This window comes from Corvus kubaryi, unplaced genomic scaffold, assembly GCF_017639235.1.
Source record: "Corvus kubaryi isolate FWS band 111438036 unplaced genomic scaffold, C.kubaryi_AGA036_p1.0 68, whole genome shotgun sequence".
Lineage (NCBI taxonomy): Eukaryota > Metazoa > Chordata > Aves > Passeriformes > Corvidae > Corvus > Corvus kubaryi.
Window position 1 is genome coordinate 12335371 of NW_024582056.1, and position 10000 is coordinate 12345370.

Sequence of the window (10000 nt, forward strand, 5' to 3'; positions counted from 1 at the left end):
TTCTCCTCGAGTCAGCTACAGCACTTCGGAAAAAAAAGGCGGGGGAGGGACCGGGCGCGGAGCCGCCGCCCGCGGGGCAGCTCCGGCACATGGAGCGGCGCCAGCCGCGCCGCGACAGCTGCCGCCCGCCCCGGCCCCGGCGTAGCAGGTACCGCGGGGCGGGGGGTCCCGGGCGGGCACCAGCCCCAGCCCCCGGGGCGAGCGGGCGGTCAGCCCCGGGCGGCTGAGGTGCGCGGGTGAGGAGGGGCCGTGCGGAGCCGGTGCTGCCGCGGAGAAGTTGCCGGGCGCGTTAAGTGGGAGACTGCGGAGCCCGGTCATCCCATCCCATCCAATCCCATCCCTTTCTCCCCCTTCTCTCCGTCCCACACGCTTTTTTATTTTATTTTATTTTTTAAAATTTAAAACATTGAGCCGAACATACAGCTCGGGTGTAATCCAGGCGTTTTAGAGTGCTTCCTTAAAATTTCAGAGATGAGTAGCCATAAGGAGCTGGCCGAGAAGGGGTGTTCATTGATTCAGATGCGGATTGGTCTCTCTTCTCCTCGAGTCAGCTACAGCACTTCGGTTCATTCAAAGCCCGCGATCCAAGTGCTTGCGCCCGTAGTTTGCAGAGGGGAGGCAGGTACGGAGGTCGTAAAAACTATTAGGAAATTGTAAAATTAGCAGCCCCTGTGCGCTTGAGGGGAACGGCATTAGAGAAGTTGCTGACTTCCGAATAGCGGTGGCACCAGAAGTTTTCCTCCTTGCCATACGGTCTGTCACAGCTGGAGAGTTTTTTTCACCCTGCTCCGCAAAGTTACCCTCTCTGTGAAGAGACGATTTCGCTCTGTTGTCGTTGCTAAAGAAGATGCGCTTAGTTAGAAACTCTGTGTGTGAAGAAATGCGTTCCCACCGCAGCAGTCAGTTCTAAGGAAACTTTTAATTTTGTGCTTCAAGAAACCTGATTACTTCTTGGATTACTTTTCTACCTTGGTTTAGAAGGTATGGTAACACTGCCAGATATTGTGCAAAGCATTCTGCTTCCAAAATTGTTAAAAGTTATTAGCACTGTGTCAGAAAATATTGTAGTGTATGATTGCAAATTATCTCCAAAAAGTGATGTTTGGTGGGATGCAAGAATTTTTAGACTGGTATGGCCATTGGTTTAAACTGTGTAAATTGTTGTAGAGGAATAGAATGTTGTTTCTTTTTACTTTTTCTTTCTTTCTTTTTCTTTTCCTTCTTTTTCCCTTTCACTGAGTCTTACACATGTAAGTGCAAGAAGTGTTTTCAAGGACTTTGTGTGGAGATTAGGATTTAGAGCTTCTTGACTACTTATTTTACTTTCCAATATCTGGATGCTACCAAGGTTACATCAATATACATTTATTGTCCAGATGTCCAAACCCTACCTAAATTAAATAAACCAGGTATATAATCCTGATTGTATTTTGTGCAGTCACATTAACAACCCATTTCTAGACTTTAATAATTTTGTTTTAAAATTCAAAACTGCAATGCATTGTAAGGTCCAAATCCTTTAAAAGACACACTTTGATAGTTTCAGCTGACTGCTCACATCAGTTGTAACTCACATGAATGCTGCAATACCAGGGAGTATGACTGCTATTAAACATTGTAAATTATCGTTGAAATGTAAAGAAAAAGAGTATTAGTACACTGCATTTAGAAATAAGTACTAAAATTCCTTTCAAGTACTTGGAAATACTTTCTCTGAATCAGCTACACAGGGGCATGTTCTGAGTGGCTTGTTGCACTGCTCTCTCACCTTGCTAGTGAATTGCATAGTTTAAGGTGTTTAAAGCCTTAGTGAAGTAGAAAAATGAAGGATGGGATGCCTTTAGCTTCTGAATTTTCCAAAATTTTTACACTTAGGTAACTTTGTTTATTCTTTGTTCTCTTCTCTACTGAGGGAAAATGTAAGTCCAAAAAGTGAGAATGGATTTGTCCACGTTACCATGAAAACGCCCCGTTTGTGGGTTAATATAAGAGTAGATACAGTAGTTGGTAACATTTCTCTTTTCTAAAAGGTTTCTTTGCTCCCATGAAGGGATTTCTTTCTAATACTGGCATGCTCTGCTTTGATTTTAATTCGTAAGTGTTGGTGAAAAAACTGAATAAAAAGCACTGGACATACTGCTTAGACTGCCTTATGCTCCCACCCCCTCAATACTTAGCAAAACTCTACCAAGTTTTAGTTTGATGGCTGTATGCCTTACTCCTTTATCAAAGCCTTTGAAACTGAAGCCTGTGGACATGAGAAACCAAGTGCAGACCATGTGCAAGACCAAGAACTCTTAAAACAGTACATGTCCTTATGATAGCTGTCTGTAGCAGAACTGTGGGGGGGAAGTGTCCGAAATACTGCAGAGCTCTGCACTTTATGTAGTTCATGTTTCTATTGTCCCAGACTTGCTTTCAGCCTTAAAGATTTTCAAGATTTTCTCACAAATCTTAATATTGGTGACTATCCATGTGCTTTTTTCCTTTTTTTTTTTTTTGGGGGGGGGGGGGGATAAAATAGGTAAAACTCAGAACATGATATACTGCAAGTTTATGAAAAAAAATAGAAATAGAAATTATATCCCTAATTATAAGGTAAATTTAAGATAAAAGCCAAGGAGAAATCAGGTATCCACTGAGAGAGAAGATTGGCCAGACTAAAGTCAATGGAAGTCCAGTGCTGGACATCTACAGCACCCAGGATTTCAAACCTAATGCACTGATCCTTGCAAGGGTCCTCTACCTACTGGATATGGCTTCCAGGGGAAATGACAGGAACACAGAAGCATAATGTGAAATTGTACTGACTGTCCTAATTCAGTCAGGGAGGAGTGATGGACCCTAGTATTTGAAGAGGAATCACTAATGTCTCTGGGCCAATGTAATGATGGGAAGACAGGGCAGCGGACTCTTTTCTCTTTGCCCTTCATGCTCCCAGTAACTGGAGAAGCTTAGGCACTGATCCTATGTGCCTCCTTTATCCCAGCTGAGTATTTTTCAGGGTGGCTGCTTAACTACAAGTGACCAAAGTGACTTGGTGCATTTTTAGTAGGTCCCATACTCATAAGTTGCACTAGAGAGACAAGATTGTCGTATACGTCTGACTTTCTTCCCCAGCTCCCAGCTGCCAGTACTCCCTCCAGAAATGATATTGTTGCTTGTTTCCCTATATAAACATGAACAACACCTTTCTCATTTGTGTTGCATGCAGTGTGCCATTAAAAAATGCAATAGTCTCCATCTCGGCATTACTGCAGCAGTTTTCCTTTCCCTTGTGGACCTTAATACCAAAAACCTGGTCTGCTTGCCGCTTCCACTGCATAGCAATGCAGAACTGTAACTGGATAACCAATCCACAGAGTTTTAAAACAATGCAAAACTTCTTTCTCATCATTAAAATTGGATAACTCCAAAATGAAGCCAAAAACATTTCCAGACATATTTTATTTGAGCTTAGGTACTTCTTACACTAACGCCAGAATTCTGCAGAAAACAAGGAAATGGGTCCAGTCTGTATTTCAGCAACAGAAAACAAGGGCATAATGAATCGTATGCTGTTCTGGCAGATCATTTTTGGCGATGTACTCTTAAAAAGTCCAGAGGATATCAAAAGTCATGGATCACAGCCTAATTGTGTGGCTCTTTGTCAGGAAAACTTCCATTGAAGCCTTCTGGGACTTTTTTTTCTCCTGTTTTATGTGCAAGAAGAGCTGGGTCCATAGTAATTTTTGTTTTTTAGTCAAGATTCACATATGTACTTGATTACATTTTGACCAGTCATTACTTTCTACTATTATTAAAAGTAATAGAATTAGACCAAAAAAAAAAAAATCATAGTAAAATAGTAAAATTTAGTGTAGCAATAATGGGAACTTTGGAAAATATTGTCATCCTTATGAGAGTAAGGCAGGATGCGCTGCTGGCTCCCCTGGAATTTCCCTCCCAAGTGACAAACACCACTTTTCTAGCAAGTATAAAATTACTCAGAGAGGAAGAATACTGGGAATACATTATGCCAGTTGAGAAATGGAAGATAAGGACTCTCATCAGTTTTTCTGGGACTATGATTCTTTGGGAAGCCTTTTAAAATGCGTGCAACTCAATGCAAGAGTCAAAAGAGGAAAGACCTGTTCCTCACTGGTATTTTTTCTATAGTCCAAAGATTATTTCCACCCCACCCCCCCCCCCAACACTGGAGTGGAAGAGTGTTCACAGATGCATGTGAATGCCATCTGAAGCAAGGCAGACAGCCCCAATCTTGTCAGCTTTTTGGCATTTTTTTAAAACAGGAGTATATTTTAAATACCTTCCACTCATCCAAAGTAGCTGCAGGAGTTTTCTCTCTCCAATGACTATCCAGCAAAGTGGACTGACTACAGCTGGGACACTCACTGCTTCCAAAGTCAACTGTGGCTTCTTGTCCCTATGTCTGTAATCTATACATAAACCTAACTACAACTTGGAGTCAACAAGAGTTTCATTTGCCGCCTAAATTTAAACAGAATTATGTGTACCCCTTAAGGTATGGTGGAATGCATCTTTATTAAAACCTCAACAACTTCTGCCTCACCCTTCTCCTTCAGAACACAGCTTCCTCCATGCTTTAAGCTGGTGTACAAGAAGAGATTGCAGGGGGTTTGCCCTAAGCAGGTTACTTCCAACACTGTGGTGGCTGCAAAAGTAGGTCCTAGTTCTGAAAGGATACATGCATGTTCTTAGCTTTGTTTGTACCATTGCAAATTCTTGGGGATAGGACCATGCAGGTTTGGGAGCATGCTCATGCTTCCTGTATAAATGCTCCCAAAGGCCGGTCAGGCTGCAGGCTTGGATGAGCAGTCACACTGAAATCATCGTGTTTTTTAAGCGTTGGGAACTGTCCACTTATCTTGCTTATTTTGCTTATTTCATGTGAAAGATTTACATTTCTTCTTCTGATCCCACTTGCCCTAGCTTTCTTGGTGAAAGAGAAACTTGCTCTGTAAGAGAGATCAGATTCCCCACTGAATTGCTTCATTTTTCTACTTGCTTCAACTCACTGAGAACAGCAGAGCAATCGTAGTATAAACCTCGAATTGACCATAGTGGATTGGACTCAAAATATTTGCAAAAGCAGAGTGAGTTAACTGAAATATATAGTGTGGAGGAACTTGCTAATTTGTTTTAATTTTAGGAGTTATTTTTAGGTTTATTTAAGGGGAAAAAAAAATCACACCAATCTCTAATATGTTTATTCGGGCTGGTAATGTCATTTAATAGTCCGTAACAGCCTGAACAGTTTGAAGGGAAATTAGGAAGCAATTCTGTGATCATGAAGGAGAGTTACTGAAACCTTCTATAATTTGGACAAATTGACTACTGATATATTGTAGAGTATACTTGGCAATAACAATTCTCAACATAAAGAGATGCTTTTATGTTTTCTCTGTTGCATATTTAGATACACTGTGGTGAGGACATCCTACGCTTTTTAAATCAGATAAATAGCTAGATAGATACAAAAAGTACAATTCATCTGCTGTTTGCCTCCCGTTGAGTGAGAGCTCTGAAAGAATATCCAAGAGCTCTATTTGGCCACTTGAGAATATGCTGTGTTCTTAGATTGAGTGCCTTAATTTACACCCCTCACCTTTTATAGTCAGTTTATTTATAAGATGGAAGTGTGTGCATTTTCTTTGTCCTGGTGAATTTAGTCCACATTTCTGCTTGATTTTTAGTGAATAAAGGTGACAGGGTTTAATGAGTTATTAAAACTTGCCCTTAATTAGGAAAATTACCCTCATATTTTTCTCATATTGTGGAAACTATTTATAATGACTCTGGTTGCAATTCAAAAACTTGAAGGAAGAACCTTTTTCATATTTGTAATGATATCAAGTCCAGTAATTTGCACATAAAGTCAATAAAAGAATGGATTCTTTTATTATCTCTTTTAGCAATGAATTGCTACATAAATATAGTTCAAGCCCAGAAAATGCTAGGAAGGGCACATATGGAAAATACATACATGATACAGGATGCACTTTTTATCATTTGTCAGTGATGTGAAAAAGAATTCCCAAAGAACTGAGAATTATGTAGGATCTTTGAGACAACTTTTTTTACACCCTCACAATTGTTCCCTAACATGGAAATTAATTTTACATGTGCCAGACATTTAAATGTTTCACATCTGCACTGTTAGCAGAGTTCTTTTCTTAATCTTGTGTGTTGAATTACAGTGCTTCCTTCATTTTGCAGACAGGAGCTCTCCATTGAAATTTCACTGTATGCTCATAATTGTATTGTCAATTCGTGTAGTTAACCAGCATTTACACTAGGCAGGAATAGAGAAATGACTGAATAAACTAAACATCTCCCTAGACTATGTAGAAAATGCTGAATACAGAATTAATGCAGAGGGAAAGAAATTGATCCACTTAGTTTTAACCTTTTTTCTGTTTTAATGCAGTCCTTTAAAAGACCTGGAGGTGTTTGTTTGGTTTTTTGAACAGAAATGGGAGGACATTGAAGTGCTCAATACTACTCTCAGTTTTCAGAAAGGACCACCCCTCATCTTAGTAGTTATTATTTACATTGAGCTGTGTGATGAGGCGGAAATTAAAAATAGAATTAAAATGGTTCTAAAGTAGAGTCATTCACAGAGATTGTGAAGTGTTGCATATTAAATTACAATAATAAAGCTAATTATCAGCTGCTTGCTGAGATATTGAATGCTTTTAATTAAAACTAGTTTGTAGAATTCTAGCAGTTTTCTTCAAGTATTTGAAGATTGGTTATACAATACAGATTACCTTTTTTCCATGTTTAACAGTCTTCCTGTTGCATGTTCAGTCATATTTAGCACATTTGAACATGAAGTTACAAGTCTGTTTATACATATATTAGCTCTTCCATTTAAAATGAAGCTAAAAGTTAAATCCTTTTACAAAGGTGCCTTTATTCACCTCTCCTTTTGGTTGTTGCCCCATATTCCTTGACTTCCTTGGATACAAGAGGCTTGGTTCGGTTAGGTTGAGACCGTCTGGTGCAATTAGAAATGCAGCTGTACTATCATTCTGCAGGCAGATGCAACTCCCAGCTTAAACCCCAAAAGACTGATGACACATACATGATGATGCCATTCGTAACCTGTTTTTAATGTGCAAATTCTCCTGTCAGGTATCTTAAGGGCTATAGGAGTTTAACATGTTTTTCAGGCTGCAACCTCCTTTTCCTTTATTCACTTATTTCTTAAACTTCTCTTTATGTGTCTTGGGTGGTTGAATGTAGGACCCATTTTAAGAGCTTTGCTTCAATTTAGGTTTTAAAGCAGGTTGAGCTTTTATGGTTTTGGTTGCTGGTTTGGAGTCTTAGTTTGCTAAAGCGGCAGGCTATGTGCTGAGCAGCCAGTAAGACATGTCAGAGACCACGAAGAGAGACGTGCTCACACACCAGCACTCCATTAGAGCCAGCTGCTCTAGTGACCAGTGTGAGTGGTCCCTTTCCTGCAGAGGGGCTGCTTACAGAAGTGGGGGTTGCACAGTCAGGCGTTTCCCCAAGGTGACTGTGGAAGTAAGGCTGGGGTTTACCTCTTTGCTTGTTTATCACAGTTAACCCAGAGCTGCCACCACTGAGGAATGCATGTTCCCCTCACTTTTTGTATTTGCAAAAGCACCTGCAGAGCACCAGGTCCCTTGTAGAAAGTTTATTTCCCCTCCTCTCAAGACTTTGTGAGTGCTTATTTTCTGCTTTGAGGTTTCATTAAAGTGTACTTGCCCTTGTGGGCTGCACTCAAGACAGAAGTGTTCCTTCAGGGACCTTTCTGTCTGCTCAGCATGGCTACAACTATGAACTGTCAGGAAATGTGCAGTTTGTTTTGGTGTACATTTGTGAAATCCTTGCAGCACCAGAGGTAGGGCTCTCTGTAGATGAGAGGACAGCTCTGAGTTTAGGTGTGCTTGTGTAAGACCAAAGTGGCTCCACAAATATCAGCATTTGTGATTTCATTTCCTTACCCTAAGTGAGGTTCCATTGTGCTGAGTGTGGAGCACATCTTGTCCCAGAGAAGTCAGTACATACATAGCTCTGGAAACACAGAAGAGACAAAAGGATAACTCGTCTTTGGCCTTGGATTAGGTCATTCTGTTGAATCACATCAGTGGCCCAATTTTGCTATCTTTTAGTATCCTAAGAGAACAGGGTTGTAGGAGGACAGACATACTTACACATGCTTTATTTCAATTGATGAAGCACTGTATAAATGCTAAGCATTCATTTCTTGAGAAGGAGGTTTACTTTTGAATTTGCTGGGAGATGAAATAATAAACCAAGATTTGCAAATAATTAATTTGCTGTATTCTGAAAGATTAGAAAATCTTGACCTTACAATGGCTTCTTCCTGTTTACACCTGGAATTCTAAAAGGTCCTAAATCTGCTTCTGGTTGTAATTGACATTAGGAATAAATGGAGAAGTATTTCGAGTGATTCATGGGGTGTATTTTGATATATTATTAAAACATAGCATGAGTTATATTGTATAGAAAGTTGCAAGGAGGGAAGTCCGTGACAGGTAAAATTTCTTCTGGGCAAATGCTGACTAATTTTAATCCAAATTTTTGTGTGAGCATGGTTACTTAGATGCTTCCTTATTTAAAAAAAAAAAAAAAATCAACATAACTTTTCAGGGGTGTGTATGTTGATTATTAAGGTATTTAAGGTTGCAATATTTCATTCTTTTTCAAAAGGATTGTAGTAGCTTCATCTCCAAATCTGGTATTCACAGTCTGAAAAGGAAAGCATACAGGTTAGAGTTCCTTATCTGAACAGCCTTGAAGAAATAGTTTTATCTATTTTGAAAGGAATTTTATCTATTTTGTAGCTCTCGTAATAAGGAGCCAAACTTTGAAGCTATTTAGATTCCTAAATAGAAGAATTATTTGTTATCACCTAGGTGCTAATCCTTGTCCTGCTATAAATGAGTGAGAGAGGTTCAGAATTTGAGAGCAAGGTTTTTTCAGTCAGGTGCCCACCAAGCTTTTGATTTCTAACTTCGGGCTCCCAAATTAGCTGATAACCTGAAGAGATGTGACTGCATTGAAGACAATGAAGCCATACACACTTCTTATGCTAGTGAAGAATTTGATCCATAAGTAAAACTTTAACAATGAAAAATTACAAAACATCTTTTTGACAAGAAAAAGATGTCAGAAACATTTCTAAAACATTGTTCTTTTAGATAAAAAATTATAAAGGTTTCTTGATTTACAAATTGATAACAAATAGATGCATTAGTGCAAATCCCCACATCCATACATAGGATCTCTTATTTTCCAGACAGTGACAATGTTTCTGCTGATTCTAGAGCAGAGGAAAGGGAGAAAAATCAGGGCATGGTTTCCTATTCGTAGATTTACCATACCAAAGGCAAAGGGGTAAATTCTACTCTTAGCACTTAAAATTTAGCCCAAGACCTGTTATGCTCAAGTCTGGTGTGAAAAACCTTTTAACAGACACAGAGCCAAAACCTACACGTGGCCCATTGCAGAACTGAGATGGGGTGGCAGGTGTCCTGTCATATATTCTTTGCTGATGCAGGGCCTAAGCTGAAGTTAGTGGGATTTCATTAGTATTTGCCAGATACAATAACAATACAATTTTCCTTTGGGAGAGATTCAAAACAGTTTTGAGGATTTTTTAAAGTTGTTTTTTTTTTGCTTTTATCTGTTTGTTTAGTGCTTGTGGATCTTAATCTACATTTAGGAACCATGTTTAATTGTTCTCAGTAGTTATTGTGAAGGAAAAAAAATCTTTCCATCCTCACTTTTCCACCAGCTCTATTTCCTCTCAATGTTTCATCCCCGGGAAATGGATCAGCTTTGCCAAATGTCTTAAAGTCACCTAATTCAAGGATAAAACCTGATATCATCAGTGTGAGATGGGAGGGTGTGTGTTTCATGACAGGCAGTCATCCAACCTCACAGAAAGCAAGCTAAGACAATTCCACTAAAAAAAACCCAT

General features: G+C 39.5%; 1 protein-coding gene across 9 annotated transcripts in view; it reads left to right on the plus strand.

Moving 5' to 3' along the window:
• IKZF1 (IKAROS family zinc finger 1) overlaps positions 1 to 10000 on the plus strand; it is a 71433-nt gene that overhangs the window by 803 nt on the left and 60630 nt on the right. Inside the window, exon 1 of one of the 9 annotated variants that reach the window (XM_042048805.1) lies at positions 69 to 148. The exons of 2 other annotated variants lie outside the window; for them this stretch is intronic. The gene's annotated coding sequence lies outside the window, so the exon portion shown is untranslated. Of the gene's footprint in view, positions 1 to 68; positions 149 to 249; positions 982 to 9731 lie in introns of those variants that run through there. 6 more of the 9 variants (XM_042048809.1, XM_042048804.1, XM_042048810.1 and 3 more) reach the window with 6 other exon arrangements.